At 46.4% G+C, this 22,935-nt stretch overlaps 1 long non-coding RNA gene across 1 annotated transcript in view; it reads right to left on the reverse strand.

Moving 5' to 3' along the window:
• Window positions 1–22,460, reverse strand: part of LOC140116568 (uncharacterized) — a 38,595-nt gene extending 16,135 nt beyond the window's left edge. The window contains exons 1-2 of the long non-coding RNA XR_011852823.1: window positions 22,357–22,460; window positions 13,768–13,832 (exon numbers count right to left, since the gene is read on the reverse strand). This is a non-coding gene — a long non-coding RNA (uncharacterized lncRNA). The remainder of the gene's footprint in view (window positions 1–13,767; window positions 13,833–22,356) is intronic.
• Between the last annotated feature and the right edge of the window lie 475 nt (window positions 22,461–22,935).

Consider the following 22,935-nt stretch of genomic DNA (forward strand, 5'->3'; position numbering starts at 1 on the left):
TTGAGTCCATTACAAATTTTGCAGGTTTGTGGTCACAGACCCAAACATGAAGTTCAGTCAGAACTTTGGGTCGCCCATCAACCAACTTTTAGCCCCATAGGAACCACAGACATATATACTGGCAAGAAATGTGTCCCTGCTGTATAAGAGGTAGGTTTTACATGTCCCGGTACCATCACAAGGGGAAAACAGAGCTAGGGGCTGGCTGATGATTGAAACAGGATCAGACCAGGAAGGACTTAGTAAAAAGGAATGGTTGCCCTTTTCAGGGCAAAGATAATAGGGAGAGGATTCTACTATAGCAAAGTACAAGTAGAAATCTGAAATAATTGTCTGAAGAACTACATGTTGCTACTCATAAGCTGCTTTAGTGCAAGGTTATTCTTAGCACTATTTGCATCATATAGCAGTCTTAGTACTATTTGCATCATAAAATACTATGTTACAGTACCAGTGTCAGTAATATTTGCATCATACAGTACTATGTTACAGTTCAAATGTTAGTACTATTTGCATCATACAGTACAACTTTACAAATTGTCAAATACCACAGAAGCAGTATTAAAAATTAAAATGTAAATCTGTCAAATACAGCAGTATCAATTAGCAAAGTACCTGTATTTTAACAGATGGAGGGTATGTGGTTTGCACATTGCTCACATTTATTGCTCAGAGCAGTCAGTGGTGTAACTTGCAGCTAATGGGCCCCAGTACAAAGTTTATGCCAGGCCCTCTACTATAATGTATGGTTTATAGTACAGTACTTGTCTTAGATGGAAAAGTGACAGCTTATGGGCCCCCTAAGCCTCTTGGGCTAACCTCTGCACCCCCTCAAGCTACATCTCTGGCTGAATGCACAACGGCATCTGAACACCCAGATTGCCTTTGACAGTGACATTAACAGCATTTTTGTTTTTTTTATATCTTATATGATTGTAAGTACTTTCCTTAGCCCATTTGGCAGGACAACACTATTACCTCCAATTTGCAGCCCTATACTCCTTGCTACCCCCATTTTACAGCACTTTTTGGGTATTAAAATTCAGGTACCCATTTCAATTTCAATGGGATTAGGGTCATTGCCAGGTTTGGGTCAGGTCCGAGTTCACAAAACTAATTGGAATTTATACAAACTTGCTTTTGACAAGTTCTCAGAAAGCATCAACTTATAAGACTCTCCAAATCAATCTGTCATCCATTAGCAAACATAAACAAAAACTAGACTCCAGGGGGAAGCCAATTCTATCTAGCAAGCTTGTAGTTTTGGAGTTGGTGCAGTCTCTGTGCCTAGGAGGGCGAAACATAGGAACACCCCCCAGTATTCTGCCCCATTCCCTGGAAAAACTATCCAAATTTTCCTCATCGGTACAACAATTTTTTCCAGCTGTCCGGAGAAGACAGAACAATGGCCCGACAGCGTGCGCATGATCAAAGACAAGCTTCAGCAGAACCAGCTATCATACCTGTCACCTCCGAGCCCAAAGAAGAACCCTCAGCGCTCGGGACAGCAAGAGAAGCAGGGAATGACTCCCACATTTGATATCCCCAGCAAGTGGTCTGACACGCTGTCTCCCACAGGACCTAAAAAGGCAACTGGAAACAGACCCACAAAAAAGCACCTGCGCCTTTAGACCTCATAAGGGGCAAAAATGGCGCAGCAACAGCCCAAGCGACAAAATACAACTAACGCACTCTCATGCAGTCCAGTGAAACAGTGACAGATAACCCTCCAACTGGCACATCACAAGCTGTAAATAAGAGAGACGGATATATCATATATATGCATTTGCCGCCTTCCAAACTACCGACAGTGTCGAGTGCTGGATGCCCTGAGAAGCTCTCTCACCTCTAATATGCTTCAAATGTTGACCCTTTTTCAAGGTGCTATTAAAGAAATTCAATCCTCTGTCACACAGGTGGAAACTAAAATGGCAGAATACGCCTCAGCTTACAATGACCTTGCACATGAACACCTTTCCCCTGAAGACAAGGTTCTGCAGCTACAAACAAAAATGACAGATATTGAAGACCGCAACCGCCACAACAATATCAAATTTAGAGGCATCCGGGAAAATATACCGACACACAAGCAAATTAGAATATGTAAAACAACTGACAATTCACCTCCTGCCCACGCTAGAAGATTATGAACTGGCAATTGATAGGGCCCATTGGGTCCCTAAACTAAAAAAAACCTACCACACGGTCCTGGCTCGCTTTGTTTTTTTTCCAAGCTAAAGATTAGCTTCAGGCATACTCCAGACAGTATCAACCATTTCCAACACCATATGCAGCTATCAAAATGTTTGCAGGCCTTTTGGCGGTGACAAGCACGGAGAGACTTTCATCCAATAACCCTACGACAACGAGACATCCAATACAGGTGGGGATCAAGTTACTGAAAAAGTACCAAGACTCTGTATACTCCGTAACAACCGTTACAGAAGGCATGCAACTCCTGAACTCTTGGGACCTGGAGGAAGACCAGTCTCAGCCCCCACGGAAACCAACAGCTTCAGATACCACTTGCATGTCTAGAGACTGAACAGGTCATATAAACTAAGTTTATAATCTGCTTGTTTTGGCTAATAAAGCCACTTTAATGGCTGTAGGTGCTACTGGGTAATGTTAAGACGATACTGCTCCACACAAGTACATATTTTGTAACTGAAAATGATTTGTAATTGTCTTTACTTAACTGTTGTACTAACTTGGTTCTTCACTACAGTTTCACCGTAACCCAACAAACAATATAGCACCTTCTATCCCACTTGTTAGCACCCGAAGCCCCCTCCCTTTAGCGGCTAACCACAACTCCAGACCCTGACATAATGGGCATCAAAACACTGTCTTTAAAAACATGTATGTTGCTATGGCAAGATGCATTGGCGCAGAAATGTGCAATAATTTGCGCACAAGAAACACACGCGAATAGCACAACCCTTCCCCTCCTGAAACATAAAAAATTTCCAACTATCATTGCCTCCTCTTTTGGTCAAAAGAAAAGAGGAGTTCTCCTAGCTTTCCATTCCTCTCTTGATCTAAAAATCCACAAGCAACTGGAGGACCCACAGAGCAGGTATATTGTAGTGGTGTGCACAATCAACAATATTGACTTAACCATAGTGAATTTACATGGACTGAACAAAAGACAAATTCATTTCATACAAAAGGCCCTTAGGGTCGCTAAGAAGGTGAAAAAAGGTCCATTACGACCCCACTGACCCCACAGTGGACAGCACGTTTATGCCCAATCATTCATTCCCTCAGTTAGACCCTACATTGTGGTCCAACTCCCTCTTTGATGTCTGGAGAACCCGTCATGCAAACAAAAATAAATTGTTCCTTTTTCTCTTCCAGACATCAAATGTATTCAAGAATTGACTTATTCCTTGTATAAAAGCCCCTTCTAGACAGAATTGAGAATGACACAATAGGATATATTGGGTGGTCCCATCATGCCCCAATCACTACCACCCTCTCTGACCAACATCTGAAACATAGTGACTACATTTGGAGACTTAACTCTTTCTTGGTGGCTCACAAGAAGCACTCTAAACAAATAGAGGGCTACATTGAGGAATACTTTCGCACCAACACAACAGATGACATAGACAAATTGACTCTATGGACAGCCCACAAAGTTTATGTTCGGGATGAGATATCTAGGCTGGGAGGTAGAGTCAAGAGAGAGAGGGAAAAACAGGTTAACGAGGCCCTACATAAGATCCACATTTGGGAGTCACTTAACAAAACTAAGCCAACCCCCTCCTGGACTACTGCACTAAAAGAAGAACGGAACCACCTACGCAACCTACTTATCTCAAAATATGAACACAATCTCAGAAAGATTGAATTGCGCTTTCACACACAAGATAACAAAACAGGACGTCTTCTTGTCTCCAGGGTTAAAAAGCTTTCCCAAAAGAAACAAATTCCATTTAGAATCCACCCAGTCACCAAAGAACATATCCTCCTCCTACAGATATTGCAAATACATTTAAAGACTATTATAGTGCACTATACATTCTTAAAGAAAACCCATCCATTCCTCACCCAACTCGATCCTCTGTTTTTCTAGGAAAGGTACTTTTACCCTCTCTCTTTACCTCACAACTGCATCAGCAGTTGTACTTCAGCCCCATTACCCTGCCTGAAGTACTTCAACCCATTAAACAACTCCCTAAAAATAAATCTCCCGGCACTGATGGATACTCAAACGACTATTATCTAAAATTCGCCCACCTTCTCACTCCCCACCAAGTGATAATCTTTAACAAGGCAGCAATAACAGGCAGCTTCCTACCAAATCTCCTAGCGGCATTAGTCATCACCACACCAAAACCAGGTAAGCCCCCCACAGAGACCTCGAACTTCAGCCCAATTGCGCTCCTCAATGGAGATGTTAAACTGTACGCAAAGATTCTGGCCATTAGACTAATGAAATTTGAAACCTAAGACAGGCACCACATAACACCAGACGGATTATTTCTCTGATGCAGTTTTGCAAACACCATGGGACCTCTTTTGATGATGGACACCGAGAAGGTGTTTGACCGCATTAACTGGTCGTACGCCTTCTCGGCACTATGCAAGTTTGGCTTTTCCAGGTATATATATTCAGCAATACAGGCCCACTATTCTAATCCCTACGCATCGGTGTTTGTTAACGGAGCCTTATCTGTCTTTTCCTCTGTTCAATGGAACAAGACAGGGCTGTCCCTTATTTCCAATCTTTATTAATCTTTAAAACCCCTAGCCGAGGCAATTAGAGAACACCCAGAGGTTAAAGGTATCGAAGTGGGATCTATCTCCCACAAGATTGCTCTGTTTGCTGATGACATCATACTAATGAATACTGAGTCCATGTCTTCCCTTCACCACACCTTCCAGCTTCTTGACAGTTTAGGAAAGGTGGTCCATTATATGGTCAACACATCAAAGTAACAAATTCTCCCCACCTCGGTTCCCCCAGAGCAACTAAAATCTCTACAGGACACATACCAACTAGACTGGCAAACAAAACATATATCCTACCTAGGCATACAACTGTCTCTTCCAACAACCTTAATTTTCCTCCACTGATTGCACAGATTGAATACTCCCAGTACATGACTTTGTGGTTTGGCAGGGTAGCTATTTATAAAATGTTGATCCTTCCGAAATACCTGTATCCCACTCTTCCCAAAAGCTTTTTTTCACAAACCAAATCACAACTTCATGGGGTGTTTCATTGTCCCACCCTCCTCCTCTGTTCCCTCAACATTTCTATACATTACATTGAGAGAGGGATGTTCTCAGCCTATGAAGCAACATAGAGGGCCTCTGGTAAAGCACCCCAGCCATTATTTCATTCATTAGCATAATTTTAAAAGTTGATTTAAAAAAGAAAGAGGACATGGATAATACATATAAGATTATCACAGTCACAGTTGCTAGATTTATGAGTAAGTGTCCCTGGTTTATCATGCTTGATTTTGATGGTAGATTTCCTTTAAATAGTAATAATAGTTTAAACATTTTTATGTAAATTAATTTACATGAAAATAAGAACCTTTGTCTTAGGAGAGTAAAATAGTTTTATCCACTGTTATTAGCCTACTCCTGCTTGAAAAACTGTTTATTGCTCAGATCTGTCTCCTTAGAAGACACACTGCAGTTCATATATGACTCCTGAGGAAGGAGGGGGAATAGGAGTTGAATTTGAAAGACAAAGATGGGGGATATTTATCAGGCATGTCTCCAAGCAGAAGTGGAAACCAATCAATGCTCCACTTTCATTTAATTGACAGTGGTAGGAAAATGAAAGCTGAGCTCCGATTGGTTGCCACAGGCACTAGAACAGTTATGCTCTCAGACACTTTTGATAACTCTCCACTACCAGTTTTCAGCTAAATTTAGCAGCACATTGAGCAGCGTATATATGTAAAAAAGCTCACCTCATTCCACTGCTCTTGAAGGAAGGTGTGTTGACCTTTAAACTAGATGTTGATAATCGAAAGAGGAATTTCCCTCTGCTGGAGTGACTATACAAAAATCAACCCAGGCCCTTACAAGCCCATTATTCTAAGGGCTTTGTATGGTGCCATTGCAAATCCTTGCACGCTGTGCATTATGTGTATGAGGGTGGTTTCTGAAAGTGGAAACATTATAAGTAATGGCCAATGGGAAATGAGAGCATAATACTATGAGGTGCCACATAAAAAGGTGTCATTCTTTGTAGGCACACTACTGGGTTGGTTGGGCCACTAACATTTTTATGGTCATTTTTAACTGGTAACTATCGTGGTGACCATTATATTTGTATACAGCAAGGGGAGCATAGCAAAATGTTTGCAATGTGGCCCAATTATTTCTAGCTAACCCACCTAAATGATAGTATTAACCTTTGAAAAACAACTTTTAAGTCAATGTCTGGCCCTCTAGCAGGCCCTCTAGCAGGAAAAGACTCTTTTCTTAAAGACACTATGGAAAAGGTAGCTTTTCTTCATGGGAGCTAATTTGTATTTCCTTTTTCCAAAGGAGCATTTCCCAGCCTATAAAACTTTCTGTGCCAACTGGAAGTCTCCACAAGGAAAAAGAGTAATTCCTCCTCTCTTCCTTAGAATATACCATTTAAAATATAAATTCAAAATTTAGGTTTTGGCTTGATGACTGAACACACATGCACACTAGAGATGAGCGAGCACTAAAATGCTCGGGTACTCGTTATTCGAGACGAACTTTTCCCGATGCTCGAGTGCTCGTCTCGAATAACGAGCCCCATTGAAGTCAATGGGAGACTCGAGCATTTTTCAAGGGGACCAAGGCTCTGCACAGGGAAGCTTGGCCAAACACCTGGGAACCTCAGAAAAGGATGGAAACACCACGGAAATGGACAGGAAACAGCAGGGGCAGCATGCATGGATGCCTCTGAGGCTGCTTAATCGCACCATTATGCCAAAACTATGGGCAACAGCATGGCCATGACAGAGTGACAGAATGAAGCTAGATAGCATCTAAAACATCCAATAATTGACCCTGACACTATAGGGGACGGCATGCAGAGGCAGCGGCAGCAGCGGCAGGCTAGAGAGTGGCATGGCGACATACCCTAAATGGACTCAGGCTTCAAACCAATGGGTGGCAGAGAGGAACCAAAGGAGGTGAGCAAGAAGCGCTCAAATAATATCGGTACATGATAAAAGTTTGCCAGTATATTTTGTGGATTACACAGCAGGGTGGCGACAAAGTTAACATGGAAGCCATAAAAACAACCCAAAATTCTGCCTGACACAGCTCGTTTGATAAGGGGACCATGTATGGAGGCAGTGAACTAGTAGTAGATTAAAGGTGCTGCAGTTAAAACTATGTTAGTTGGATCTTGGCATGGAGCTGGCGCTCCGCTGCCAGGCGAGCTTTCGCCAATCCAAGCCCGTGTCTCTAGGCTACTCCCCAAACAGCACTTCTAAGAACCTTTTGTATAAGATCAAGTGTAGTAGCGTTCTTATAAGTTTAGGATATGGCGGGTGAGGGGAATGTAAACAGATGCGCAAGAAGCGCTGAAATAATATCGGTAAATGATAAAAGTTTGCCAGTATATTTTGTGGATAACACAGCAGGGTGGCGACAAAGTTAACAACTTTGATGTGGAATCCATGAAAACAACCCAAAATTCTGCCTGACACACCTCGTTTGATAAAGGGACGATGTATGGAGGCAGCTATATGGACGACTTTTGGAGGTAGCAATGGAGACAACGTGTGGAGGCTGCTATGGAGACAATTTAATTTGGATAGTGCCTGTATGTGGCAGTCCAAAAAAGTTTTCAAACCAGAGGAGCAGGTAGGTGGCCCTCCAGAAAAATGAAATAGATTGAGTGCCTGTATGTGGCAGTCCAAAAAAGTTTTCAAACCAGAGGAGCAGGTAGGTGGCCCTCCAGAAAAATGGAATAGATTGAGTGCCTGTATGTGGCAGTCCAAAAAAGTTTTTAAACCAGAGGAGCAGGTAGGTGGCCCTCCAGAAAAATGGAATAGATTGAGTGCCTGTATGTGGCAGTCCAAAAAAGTTTTCAAACCAGAGGAGCAGGTAGGTGGCCCTCCAGAAAAATGGAATAGATTGAGTGCCTGTATGTGGCAGTCCAAAAAAGTTTTCAAACCAGAGGAGCAGGTAGGTGGCCCTCCAGAAAAATGGAATAGATTGAGTGCCTGTATGTGGCAGTCCAAAAAAGTTTTCAAACCAGAGGAGCAGGTAGGTGGCCCTCCAGAAAAATGGAATAGATTGAGTGCCTGTATGTGGCAGTCCAAAAAAGTTTTCAAACCAGAGGAGCAGGTAGGTGGCCCTCCAGAAAAATTGAATAGATTGAGTGCCTGTATGTGGCACTCCCAAAAATTGTTTAAAACAGAGGACCGGGTCGGTGGCCCTCCAGAAAAATTAAATGCATAAAGTAATATAGCTAGAGCCAGTGGGCCCTGTCAAAAAATAGCCAGTTTCCTCTGCTTTACTGTACAAAGAGGAGGAGAAGGAGGAAAATGAGGAGGAGGAGGAGTGGATAAATTATTCAGGTTGAGCTTCCTTCACCTGGTGGAGATTGGAAATTATGAGAAATCCAGGCTTTATTCATCTTAATAAGCGTCAGCCTGTCAGCGCTGTCAGTCGACAGGCGTGTACGCTTATCGGTGATGATGCCACCAGCTGCACTGAAAACCCGCTCGGACAAGACGCTAGCGGCAGGGCAGGCAAGAACCTCCAAGGCATACAGCGCCAGTTCGTGCCACATGTCCAGCTTTGAAACCCAGTAGTTGTAGGGAGCTGTGTGATCATTTAGGACGATGGTATGGTCAGCTACGTATTCCCTCACCATCTTTCTGTAAAGATCAGCCCTACTCTGCCGAGACTGGGGACAGGTGACAGTGTCTTGCTGGGGTGACATAAAGCTGGCAAAAGCCTTGTAAAGCGTACCCTTGCCAGTGCTGGACAAGCTGCCTGCTCGCCTACTCTCCCTCGCTACTTGTCCCGCAGAACTACGCACTCTGCCGCTAGCGCTGTCAGAAGGGAAATACTGTTTCAGCTTGTGCACCAGGGCCTGCTGGTATTCATGCATTCTCACACTCCTTTCCTCTCCAGGGATGAGAGTGGAAAGATTTTGCTTGTACCGTGGGTCCAGGAGAGTGAACACCCAGTAATCGGTGCTGGAATAAATTCTTTGAACGCGAGGGTCACGGGATAGGCAGCCTAGCATGAAATCTGCCATATGCGCCAGAGTACCAACGCGTAAGAATTCACTCCCCTCACTGGCCTGACTGTCCATTTCCTCCTCCTCCAACTCCTCCAACTCCTCTTCTTCTGCCCATACACGCTGAACAGTGAAGGACTCAACAATGGTCCCCTCTTGTGTCTCGCCAACATTCTCCTCCTCTTCCTCCTCATCCTCCTCCACCTCCACCTCCTCCGATATGCGCTGAGAAACAGACCTAAGGGTGCTTTGGCTATCAAAAAGGGAATCTTCTTCCCCCGTCTCTTGTGACGAGCGCAAAGCTTCCGACTTCATGCTGATCAGAGAGTTTTTCAACAGTCCAAGCAGCGGGATGGTGAGGCTGATGATGGCGGCATCGCCACTGACCATCTGTGTTGACTCCTCAAAGTTACTCAGCACCTGACAGATATCAGACATCCACGTCCACTCCTCATTGTAGACTTGAGGAAGCTGACTGACCTGACTACCAGTTCTGGTGGAAGTTGACATCTGGCAGTCTACAATCGCTCGGCGCTGCTGGTAAACTCTGGATAACATGGTCAGTGTTGAATTCCACCTCGTGGGCACGTCGCACAACAGTCGGTGAGCGGGCAGTTGGAGGCGGCGCTGCGCTGCCCTGAGAGTGGCAGCATCTGTGCTAGACTTCCTGAAATGTGCACAGATGCGGCGCATCTTCGTGAGCAAATCAGACAGATTGGGGTATGTCTTGAGGAAACGCTGAACTATCAGATTTAACACATGGGCCAGGCATGGCACATGTGTCAGTCTGCCGAGTTGCAGAGCCGCCACCAGGTTACGGCCGTTGTCACACACAACCATGCCTGGCTTCAGGTTCAGCGGTGCCAGCCACAGATCAGTCTGCGCCGTGATGCCCTGTAATAGTTCTTGGGCGGTGTGCCTTTTATCGCCTAGGCTCAGCAGTTTGAGCACCGCCTGCTGTCGCTTAGCGATGGCACTGCTGCTGTGCCTAGAGCTACCGACTGATGGCGCCATGCCCACGGATGGTAGTTCGGAGGAGGAGGTGGAGGAGGGGTGGGAGGAGGAGGAGGCATAGTAGGCCTGAAACACCTGGACCGAGGTAGGCCCCGCAATCCTCGGCGTCGGCAGTATATGACCAGCCGCAGGGTCAGACTTGGTCCCAGCCTCCACCAAGTTAACCCAATGTGCCGTCAGCGATATATAGTGGCCCTGCCCGGCAGCACTCGTCCACGTGTCCGTGGTCAGGTGGACCTTGTCAGAAACGGCGTTGGTCAGGGCACGGATGATGTTGTCTGACACGTGCTGGTGCAGGGCTGGGACGGCACATTGGGAAAAGTAGTGGCGGCTGGGGACCGAATACCGAGGGGCGGCCGCCGCCATGAGGTTGCGAAAGGCCTCGGTCTCTACTAGCCTATAGGGCAGCATCTCCAGGCTTAGCAATCTGGAGATGTGGACATTAAGGGCTTGGGCGTGCGGGTGGGTTGCACTATATTTGCGTTTCCGCTCCAGCGTCTGGGGTATGGAGAGCTGAACGCTGGTGGATGCTGTGGAGGATCGTGGAGGCGACGATGGGGTTTTTGTGGCAAGGTCCTGGGCAGGGGGCTGACTGTCAGCTGACACAGGGGAAGGAGCAGTGGTGTGCACGGCCGGAGGTGAACGGGCTTGGTGCCACTGAGTGGGGTGTTTAGCATTCATATGCCTGCGCATACTGGTGGTAGTTAAGCTATTAGTGGTGGAACCCCTGCTGATCCTGGCTTGGCAAATGTTGCACACCACAGTCCGTCGGTCATCCGGTGTTTCCTTAAAGAACCTCCAGACTTCTGAAAATCTAGCCCTCGCCGCAGGAGCCCTCGCCATGGGAGCTTCACTACGTGACACATTTGGCGCTGATGCACCAGCTCTGGCCCTGCCTCTCCGTCTGGCCCCACCACTGCCTCTTCCAACCTGTTCTGGTCGAGGACTCTCCTCCGTCTCAGAAGCACTGTGTTCACCCGGCCTATCAACCCAGCTTGGGTCTGTCACCTCATCATCCTCCGATCCCTCAGTCTGCTCCCCCCTCGGACTTCCTGCCCTGACAACAACTTCCCCACTGTCTGACAACCGTGTCTCCTCATCGTCGGACACCTCTTTACACACTTCTTCCACTACGTCAAGAAGGTCATCATCACCCACAGACTGCGACTGGTGGAAAACCTGGGCATCGGAAAATTGCTCAGCAGCAACCGGACAAGTGGTTTGTGACTGTGGGAAGGGTCCAGAAAACAGTTCCTCAGAGTATGCCGGTTCAAATGCCAAATTTTCCTGGGAGGGGGCAGACTGGGGGGGAGGAGGCTGAGGTGCAGGAGCTGGAGGAGTGCCGATTTCGGTGACATGGGTGGACTGCGTGGAAGACTGACTGGTGGACAAATTGCTCGAAGCATTGTCGGCAATCCACAACATCACCTGTTCGCACTGTTCTGGCCTCAACAGTGCTCTACCACGAGTCCCAGTAACTTCAGACATGAACCTAGGGAGTGTAGCTCTGACCCCTGCAGTAGTTGGACGCCCACATCCCCGCCCTTGTCCTCTACCCCTAGCCCTCGGGTTAAACATTTTGAAAATGAGAGTTATAACTTTAATTTTTTTTTAACTTTTTTTTGTGTTTTTTGTTTTTTATTGTGTTTTTTAGTTTTTAAAACCAAACGATGCTATCCTATTGCTATGGCTATTTTCTAGCCAAGTATGAAAGCACACTGCTATGCCAGATGAGTTATTAAAAAAATAAACGTAAAATAAAAAAGGAAATGGCAGACTGTGCCTAATTGAAATCCAACCCCTAATAAATTTTCCCACTTCGGTCTTTGCGATGGATATGTGCGTCACTAAGCGCAAAACACAGTGGTCGCAAGTCTCACTACAAATTGCTCACAATTTGCTAGTAGATGCACTGCAGCAAGGACAGCCACCAGCAGATCAAACAGAAATCAAATATATATAACGCTACTGTAGGCGTAAGTAAGCCGTTTGGATTCTCCGATGGCTATTTTCTAGCCAAGTATGAAAGCACACTGCTATGCCAGATGAGATGACGCTGTTATTAAAAAAATTAACGTAAAATAAAAAAGGAAATGGCAGACTGTGCCTAATTGAAATCCAACCCCTAATAAATTTTCCCACTTCGGTCTTTGCGATGGATATGTGCGTCACTAAGCGCAAAACACAGTGTTCGCAAGTCTCACTACAAATTGCTCACAATTTGCTAGTAGATGCACTGCAGCAAGGACAGCCACCAGCAGATCAACCAGAAATCAAATATATATAACGCTACTGTAGGCGTAAGTAAGCCGTTTGGATTCTCCGATGGCTATTTTCTAGCCAAGTATGAAAGCACACTGCTATGCCAGATGAGATGACGCTGAGTTATTAAAAAAATAAACGTAAAATAAAAAAGGAAATGGCAGACTGTGCCTAATTGAAATCCAACCCCTAATAAATTTTCCCACTTCGGTCTTTGCGATGGATATGTGCGTCACTAAGCGCAAAACACAGTGGTCGCAAGTCTCACTACAAATTGCTCACAATTTGCTAGTAGATGCACTGCAGCAAGTACAGACACCAGCAGATCAACCTGAAATCAAATATATATAACGCTACTGTAGGCGTAAGTAAGCCGTTTGGATTCTCCTATGGCTATTCTCTAGCCAAGTATGAAAGCACACTGCTATGCCAGATGAGATGACACTGAGTTATTAAAAAAATAAACGTAAAATAAAAAGTAAATGGCAAACTGTGCTTAATTGAAATCAAACCGCTAATAAATTTTCCCACTTTGGTGTTTGAGGTGGATATGTGTGTCACTAAGAGCTAAACACAACGGTAGCAAGTCCCCCTGCAAATTCCTCACAATATGGTACTAGCTGCACTACTAGTGCCAGCAAGCCCAGCCACAAGCAAACAAAAAAAAAAAGGATAACGTTATTGTAGCCCTAAGAAGGGCTGTTGGGTTCTTGTTGAATCACTCCTGCCTAACACTATTCTAATAGAACACCCTAACGCTTTCCCTGACCAGCAGCAGCTCTCTCCCTAGCGGCATCCAGACACAGAATGATCCGAGCAGCGCGGGCAGCGGCTAGTCTATCCCAGGGTCACCTGATCTGGCCAGCCAACCACTGCTATCGACGTGTAAGGGTACCACGTCATGCTGGGTGGAGTGCAGAGTCTCCTGGCTTGTGATTGGCTCTGTTTCTGGCCGCCAAAAAGCAAAACGGCGGGAGCTGCCATTTTCTCGAGAGGGCGAAGTATTTTTCTTCCGAGCAACGAGCAGTTTCGAGTACGCTAATGCTCGAACGAGCATCAAGCTCGGACGAGTATGTTCGCTCATCTCTAATGCACACCCATATGTTAGGTTAATTAGCAAAACTATAGTTTCTATCATTTATTCTTTCTTAAACTATGTTTTTCTTATGCATTTTGCCTCATTATCTAAATAGTAAACAGAACTGGTAAAATGAAGTTACATATAAACTGTAAAAAAAAAACTTTAATTAAGAAAATATGATATCTCTTTTACTCACCAAGAGCCACATGAAGTTAACCAGAAATAGTTAAAGCCACACGAATGAAGAATACTGAAAGAAAGCTAAAAATAAAAAAAACGAAAACTCAGGAAATGTGAGTAAACAGATGTCATGCAAATGAGGAACAATGAACATATCAAAAATAAGAGAATTCAGGATAGGTGTGAGGTGTATCGTAGCTGCACCTGACAAGTGAGACAGGAGATGTGACAAGGAGTCACAGATTTCTTGCTCAATTTTATAGTGAAGAATCCACAAAATGCAATTATACAGATATCCTCCTACTACTAGACATTTTTGTTGACAGTTTGTTTTTGTCAAGTAATCAATTTCTTAATTTTTTTTTTTACTTGTCAAACTGAAATGCTAGTATTCATTTTTTCCCGTAAGTAATTATATCCACTTAAAATAAAAAAAGATAAATAAAAAACAGAAATGTATACCCAGTAGATCCAATCTAACCATGCCCCTCATTACACTGGCCACACCTCAAAGTGTTGCATCTAGTTGATAGTATTGCATCTAGTTGATAGTGTTATATCTAGTTGATAGTGTTGCAACTAGTTGATAAGTTTTTAGATATGTGTAAAAGAGAAATATTTTTGATATGTATGCTATTGTTATTGGCCATATAAGAGATTTATACTCCCTTTGTGTTTCCTGCATGGCCTCTACTAAAGCTTTTAAGTGCTTTATGGCATCTAAAACAAAGGTCAATTAGCAGTGAATGTCATGGAGTTGTCAGGCTCAGAGGTTGTGGATCCTCTGAACCACTGCGGACGATGGCACAAGCCACTACCTGGGACCGGAGTCTAAGTGGCAACCCGGTTTTCACCAGAGCCCGCCGCAAAGCGGGTTGGACTTGCTGCGGCGTGGTACCACCAGGTCGTTCCACAGGCGTGACTTGTCCGCAGTGGCAGCCAAGGTCGAGGTACAGAATCGGCAGGCAATCTCGTAGTCGGGGTCAGGCAGGAGGTCAGGACGGGCAGCACAGGTTCGTAGTCAGAGTCGTAGCAACAGGTCAGGACAGGCGGCAAAGGAGCGTAGTCAGAAACGGAACTGGGGTCACAACAGGAAATCTCAAGAACAGCACAAGGCATCAAAATACAGCTTTCTCTAGGGCGCAAGGCACAAAGATCCGGCAAGGGTAACAGGAAGAGGCAGGGTTAAATAATTAAAGGGAAAAGGCCAGCGCCAATTAGTGGCGCGCTGGCCCTTTAAATTTACAGAACTTGCCGCGCGCGCGCCCTAGCTGTCGGGGACGCGCGCGCACAGCCGAATGGGACGAGGAAGCTGCGGACGGAGCCGACGCCGGAGGGGCAGGAGCCGGGACCCGTGAGTAGCGCTTGCGGTGCGCTGGCGGGGGACCGACGGCACGGGTGAGCCCGCGATCCGTGACGGGGATCGCGGGACCACCCGTGACAGTACCCCCCCCCTTCGGCCTCCCCCTCTTTCTGGGCTGGAGGAATCTCTGCAGGAGATCCTGGTCCAGGATATTGTCCTCGGGCTCCCAGGATCTCTCCTCAGGCCCGAACCCCTTCCAGTCAACCAAGAAGAACCGCTTACCTCTTACAGTCTTAGCATCAAGGATCTCCTTTACCTCATAGATGTCAGAGGAGTCGGCCACTGGAGCAGGAGGAGACAGCTGTCGGGAGAAGCGGTTCAGGATGACAGGCTTGAGCAGAGATACATGGAAGGAGTTCGGGATGCGCATGGTAGGAGGAAGGCGCAGCTTATATGAGACAGGATTGATGCGATGCATCACCTCGAAGGGACCCAGGAAACGAGGACCGAGCTTGTAGCCAGGAATTTTAAGCCGGACGTATTTGGAGGACAGCCAAACCTTGTCACCAGGAGAGAAGACGGGGGAAGGTCTGCGTCTTTTATCGGCTTGAATCTTAGTCTGCGTCGAAGCCTGTAATAAGGAAAGGCGGGTCTGCTCCCAGATGGTTTTTAAGTCCTGTACCAACTCCTCAACTGCAGGAACATCAGAAGCCACGGGTAGAGGTAGAGGCGGGCGAGGATGGAGTCCATAGTTGACAAAAAATGGAGCAGAACCCGCTGATGCAGAGTCCAAGGAGTTATAGGAAAACTCCGCCCAAGGCAACAATTGGGACCAATCGTCCTGACGGGCAGAAACAAAGTGGCGTAGATAGCAGCCCAAAGTCTGGTTAACTCTCTCCACCTGCCCGTTCGACTGGGGATGATAGGCAGAAGAGAAGTCCAACTTCACCTGTAGTTGGTTACAGAGAGAACGCCAAAATTTCGAGACAAACTGTACTCCACGGTCAGAGACTATGTGTCGTGGAAGTCCATGGAGTCGGAAGATGTGGTGAAAGAACTGTTCGGCAAGACATGGAGCAGCTGGCAAACCTGGTAGAGGAATAAAATGGGCCATCTTAGAGAACCGGTCAGTCACCACCCAGATGACAGTATTGCCTGAAGAAGATGGTAAATCCGTGATGAAATCCATAGCAATATGAGTCCATGGACAGCTGGGTATTGGCAACGGCAGAAGAAGACCAGCAGGCTTAAGACGTGAAGGCTTATTCCGGGCACAGGAAGTACAGGCACCCACAAAATCCCGGACATCTCTGGCCAGGTCTGGCCACCAGTAGAATCGGGTAATGAGGGCGATAGAACGCTGCACCCCAGGATGCCCAGCCACACGGGAGCAATGTCCCCAAGACAGAATTCTCCTCCGTAGCGCAGGTCGTACGTATGTCTTGCCAGGAGGTAATAGACGAAGATCCACTGGCGCGGCCAGTACAAGTCGGTCAGGAGAGATAACATGACGAGGAACCGGTTCTTCCCCAACAACATCCGAAGCACGAGAAAGGGCGTCTGCCTTGATGTTCTTCTCGGCCGGACGAAAATGAATGAGAAAATCGAACCGGGCGAAGAAGAGTGACCAACGAGCTTGGCGTGGGTTGAGTCGCTGAGCAGTCTGGAGATAGAGGAGGTTTTTGTGGTCTGTATAGATGCTGACCGGAAACCGAGCTCCCTCCAGGAGATAACGCCACTCTTCTAGGGCAAGCTTGATCGCCAATAATTCTCGATCTCCTATCCCGTAATTCCTCTCCGCGGAGGAAAAAGACTTGGAGAAGAATCCACAGGTGACTGTGCGGCCTTTGGGACCTTTCTGCGTGAGCACTGCTCCGGCCCCTACAGAGGAGGCATCCACTTCCAGATGAAAAGGCTTTTCAACGTCGGGACGCACCAGGACTGGAGCCGAAGCAAACAAAGATTTTAAGTTCTTAAAGGCCTCCTCAGCTGCCGAAGGCCAGAGTCGGGGATTGGCACCCTTCTTGGTAAGTGCCACAATTGGAGACACCAGAGAGGAAAAACGTGGAATGAACTGGCGGTAATAATTCGCAAAGCCCAGAAATCGCTGTATAGCGCGCAGTCCCACTGGGCGAGGCCACTGAAGAACCGCCGACAGCTTGGCAGGATCCATACGGAGGCCTTTGTCCGAGATGACATAGCCGAGAAATGGAATACTCTGCTGATGGAACAGACACTTTTCCAGCTTGGCATAGAGACGATTGGTCCTTAATCGACTGAGTACTTGCCGTACTTGGACTTGGTGGGTCTCAAGGTCCGGAGAAAACACTAGGATATCGTCCAGATAGACCACTACACAGACATAAAGCAAGTCTCTAAAGATGTCATTCACGAACTCCTGAAAGACGGCTGGTGCATTACAGAGTCCGAACGGCATCACCAGATATTCGAAGTGTCCATCTCGGGTATTAAAAGCGGTCTTCCATTCATCCCCTTGGCGGATACGAATGAGGTTGTAAGCCCCACGAAGATCCAACTTGGAGAAGATCTTGGCTCCACGAAGGCGGTCAAACAACTCAGTGACCAATGGCAATGGATAACGGTTCTTAACCGTGATTTTGTTAAGACCGCGATAGTCTATGCATGGTCGGAGTGACCCGTCCTTTTTGGTCACAAAGAAAAAACCTGCACCGGCCGGGGAGGAAGACTTGCGTATAAATCCCCTCTGCAGATTTTCTCGGATATAGTCCGACATGGCTGAGGTTTCTGGTACAGAAAGCGGATACACACGACCCCGTGGGGGAGAAGTGCCCGGCAAGAGATCCACAGGACAATCGTAGGGACGGTGAGGTGGCAACGTCTCAGCTTGCTTCTTTGAGAAGACATCACGAAAGTCCTTATAACATGCCGGAAGACCCTCCAGGGCCTTAAGGGACACGGAAGAGACCAGAACTGGCACTGGACGAGGCAAATCCACACAACGAGATTGGCAGTCGGATCCCCACCGAAGGATCTCCCCCGTCTTCCAGTCAAGAACGGGTGCGTGGAACTGCAACCATGGTAGACCCAACAGGATGGAGGATGTGGAACGTGGAAGCACATAAAAGGACAGGTTCTCCTTGTGCAGCACACCGACTTGCATAGACAGTGGCTTGGTGCGGTAGTGGACCGGGTCAGAAAGGATTTGTCCACTGACGGAGGAGATGACCAACGGCCTTTCAAGACGGACCACAGGAAGGTGATGCCGGGAGACCAAGGCGGCATCCACGAAGTTCCCCGCGGAGCCTGAGTCCAAGAAGGCAGAGACCTGGATCTGGGTACCGGTGCCCACGCTGAGAAGCACCGGTATCATCAAACGTGGAGAAGCTTTGCTCACACCTAGGGACGCTTCTCCCAAGAACCCTAGGTGCTGGCGTTTCCCGAAGGTTGGGGACGGATTGGGCAAGACCCCAGGAAGTGTCCAGGACTGGCACAGTAGAAGCAGAGGTTTCCCTGACGCCTTCTGATACGCTCCTGGGGAGAGAGTCTGAGCCTGTCCACCTCCATAGGCTCCTCCACGGGTGGTACATCAGGGGGCTGGAGCGGTCTTTGAAAAGCTGGAGCCAGGCGAGGAAATCGTCGTGGGCGAACTTGCGGTTGCTCTAGGCGTAATTCCTCAGCACGTTCTCTAAATCGCACATCAATCCGGGTGGCTAAGGTGATAAGACCACCCAGGGTAGACGGCAGATCTCGAGCGGCCAGAGCGTCTTTAATATGAGGGGCAAGTCCCTTCTTAAAGGTTGCGGACAGGGCCGCATCGTTCCAGGAAAGTTCCGTGGCCAAGGTACGGAACTGGACCGCATATTCTCCCACGGATGAGCCCCCCTGGCGGAGATTCAACAGCGCAGTCTCGGCAGAAGAGGCCCGTGCAGGTTCCTCAAAAACGGACCGGAACTCCGCCAGAAATGCAGTGAGATTGTCTGTGACCGGGTCGTCTCTGTCCCAGAGAGGAGTAGCCCAGGCCAGGGCCTTACCAGAGAGAAGGCTGACGATGAAGGCCACCTTGGATCGTTCCGTGGAGAATTGAGACGGCATCAACTCAAAATGCAGGGAGCACTGGGTTATGAAGCCCCTGCAAGACTTGGGATCACCATCATACTTCCCGGGCATAGACAGCCGTAGCCTCGGTTCAGCGGCGGGAAGAGAAGCCGGGATAGCGGGAGCCACAGGAGCGGCCTCAGGAACCTGTTGTTGCTGCTGGGTGGCCAGCAGCTGCTGCAGCATGGCGGTAACCTGTTCCAGCTGTTGGCGTTGAGCGACAATCTCACGGGATTGTTGACCCACGATGGCAGCCAGAGTCGGCCGAGTAGGAAGCGGCACCTCAGCGGGATCCATGGCCGGATCTTACTGTCAGGCTCAGAGGTTGTGGATCCTCTGAACCACTGCGGACGATGGCACAAGCCACTACCTGGGACCGGAGTCTAAGTGGCAACCCGGTTTTCACCAGAGCCCGCCGCAAAGCGGGTTGGACTTGCTGCGGCGTGGTACCACCAGGTCGTTCCACAGGCGTGACTTGTCCGCAGTGGCAGCCAAGGTCGAGGTACAGAATCGGCAGGCAATCTCGTAGTCGGGGTCAGGCAGGAGGTCAGGACGGGCAGCACAGGTTCGTAGTCAGAGTCGTAGCAACAGGTCAGGACAGGCGGCAAAGGAGCGTAGTCAGAAACGGAACTGGGGTCACAACAGGAAATCTCAAGAACAGCACAAGGCATCAAAATACAGCTTTCTCTAGGGCGCAAGGCACAAAGATCCGGCAAGGGTAACAGGAAGAGGCAGGGTTAAATAATTAAAGGGAAAAGGCCAGCGCCAATTAGTGGCGCGCTGGCCCTTTAAATTTACAGAACTTGCCGCGCGCGCGCCCTAGCTGTCGGGGACGCGCGCGCACAGCCGAATGGGACGAGGAAGCTGCGGACGGAGCCGACGCCGGAGGGGCAGGAGCCGGGACCCGTGAGTAGCGCTTGCGGTGCGCTGGCGGGGGACCGACGGCACGGGTGAGCCCGCGATCCGTGACGGGGATCGCGGGACCACCCGTGACAGGAGTATTATTGTGTTTGGGAAGAGACCTTAAGCTATGCAAAGATGGCCTTCCTTATCTGTGTTTGTATAATTTTGCTATTCTGCCTTGGCTAGGCCTCCAAACTGCAACTGAGTTGCCATTAAGGGGTTGGCCGATTTTCAATAAATCTCTTTCTTTAGACATTTCTCTGCATGTATATGTACATATGTCTTTGCCTCATATGAGAGCTTTAATCTTTCACTGTTCTCCCATGCTGCTCTATGCACATATACACAACTTGCTTGTAAAATCACATGGGTAAATTATGTTAAAGAGTGGCCAACCCCTTTAACTGCTTCAGTCTCTATCACTAAGCTCTTCTGATTAACGCTCAGTAACAGATATATCCAATACAGGCAGTCCCCGGGTTACATACAAGATAGGGTCTGTAGGTTTGTTCTTAAGTTGAATTTGTATGTAAGTCGGAACTGTATATTTTATCATTGTAATCTCAGCCAGAATTTTTTTGGTCTCTGTGACAATTGGATTTTAAAAATGTTGGGTTGTCATAAGAATCAGGATTAACACTAAAGCTTCATTACAGACGCCTTTGATAACTGTTACAGCTGATTATTGTAGCCTATGACTAAAGCACAATAAATTACCACTAACCAGAGGTCCGTTTGTAACTAGGGGTCGTATGTAAGTCGAGTGTTCTTAAGTAGGGGACCGCCTGTACTGAGATGATTCCAGTATAGCTAGTCATCAGAGCTGAGCCGGTATCAGGAAACACAGGATGCCAGCTGTAAGTGGCCTTGTGGGAGTTACTCCCCCACAGGGGGTTGCCGATCATTGCTGTGGTTACCCTGGGGTATGATGAGGAGGGCTGTCCACAGACTGTGCTTGTAAGATCCTGATTCTGTCAATAGTATAGGGTATTATCATGAACAAGCAATCAGATCTGAAAGTAGAAAAATGGGTTTCTAATAAATAAACAAATTAATAAATTACCGTATTTTATGGATTATAAGGCGCACCTGATTATAAGGATGAATGACCAGCAGGTTGCAGACCTGTGCACATTTCAAGGCAGCTGTTGTCTGTAAGTGCGGTTCATATATAAGGCGCACTAGACTATAAGGCGCACCTTTGATTTCTGAGAGAATCAAAGGATTTTTTGTGCGCCTTATAGTCTGAAAAATACAGTAATAAAAACGCCCAAAAGTCCCACAAACATATAAAATAATATATAATTTCAACAAAAAAGTTAAAGTCATAAAACGAACCCCACACATACAATAAGGCAGTTCCTCCGACGTCCACCAGGTGGCGCTGCTGCGCTGAAGTTCCCCGGAACGCTCTGGAATACACCGAGCCGGGCTGAGTGAAGGTAAGAGCAAGCTCCGCGACACATTTTTTTTAAAAAATGCAGCGGTTTTTCCGAATCCGTCGGGTTTTCGTTCGGCCACGCCCCCCGATTTCTGTCGCGTGCATGCCAGCGCTGATGTGCCACAATCCGATCACATGCGCCAAAATCCTGGGGCAATACAGGGAAAATCGGCGCAAATCGGAAATATTCGGGTTACACGTCGGGAAAACACGAATCGGGCCCTTAGTAAATGACCCCCATTAGGTTTTATTTTGCTGAATATATGATACATATATGAAAAAATATGTAAGTATGCTATGTCAGGAACTAGGGGTTGCATTATAAATTTTGTAGAATAATTAACATGTCACAATATTTCTGTGGCAGAATATAATTGTGGCAATACTAGATCTGTATAATTTTTGTTTTATGTCTTAGAACTTATGCATAATAATGTCACAGATATGACCACAAAATTGTTTTAATGTAACCACATTACATTTTTATGTCTCTGTCAGAGTGGCCATTTAGAAGATCAGAATTTTAGATTTGATCATACAATCTAAACCATTAATAAAAAAAAGAAAAATCAGCTTTTTAATTTTTAAGAGGATAAAAGAAGCAGATATATGTTTCTTTGAATGATGATACTATTGATGTGTAAAATAATTGTAATTATGATATGTCTATGGATTTTTTTAATACTGTGCAATGGATTTTCTGAATTAATAAGGATTACAAATGGTAAACCAGTGTGCCTTAAATAATACATAAGGCCTTCTCAGCATTGATATAGTCTTGTTATAATCTAGTCATTATGTTAATTCAGTGGATATCATTAACGAAAGTACACTTTCTTACACACAGTAATGCAGCTTTCCATTTCATAAATTTAACTTACCTATAATATTAATTTTATATCCTGTAAAACAACTTCTCTTGGCGGACAGCAATGGCACAGAAGCTCCTGGCATGCAGAAGTCTCTCCTGCAGAAGAACGCTCCGTCTATCACTGCCAAACTGAAATTGTGGTTATATACGTTTGCCATCCAAGTAGTTTTAGGTCCATTATGTCCAGCACAATGGCTTTAGTTTCACAGAGCATTCAGGATGTTTCCTATTTAGGCACCTGTCCCAGAATTGAGTTAATGTACTGGCTGAAATTTACAAATTTAAATAATGTGCTTGAAATGAGCACAAATTGCTTTTTTATGCTGGTAACTCACTTGAATATTATCTTATATTTTATACTGTGTACCTTTGACTTTGTGGTCTGATCTACAATTGCACTGATTTTTTTAGGAACAAAGCAAAAAATGTTGTATATTTATAAATGTATTTAGTAGCTTAGACCAGTCATTGAGATGTGATCATTTTTTGTGTGCGCTATATAATTAATTAGTAACATTATTATTATTATTAGTAGTAGTAGTAGTAGTAATTATTATTACTGGGATCTTGTCACATGATGATACTAATG

This window comes from Engystomops pustulosus, chromosome 2 (genome assembly GCF_040894005.1).
Source record: "Engystomops pustulosus chromosome 2, aEngPut4.maternal, whole genome shotgun sequence".
Classification (NCBI taxonomy): Eukaryota; Metazoa; Chordata; class Amphibia; order Anura; family Leptodactylidae; genus Engystomops; species Engystomops pustulosus.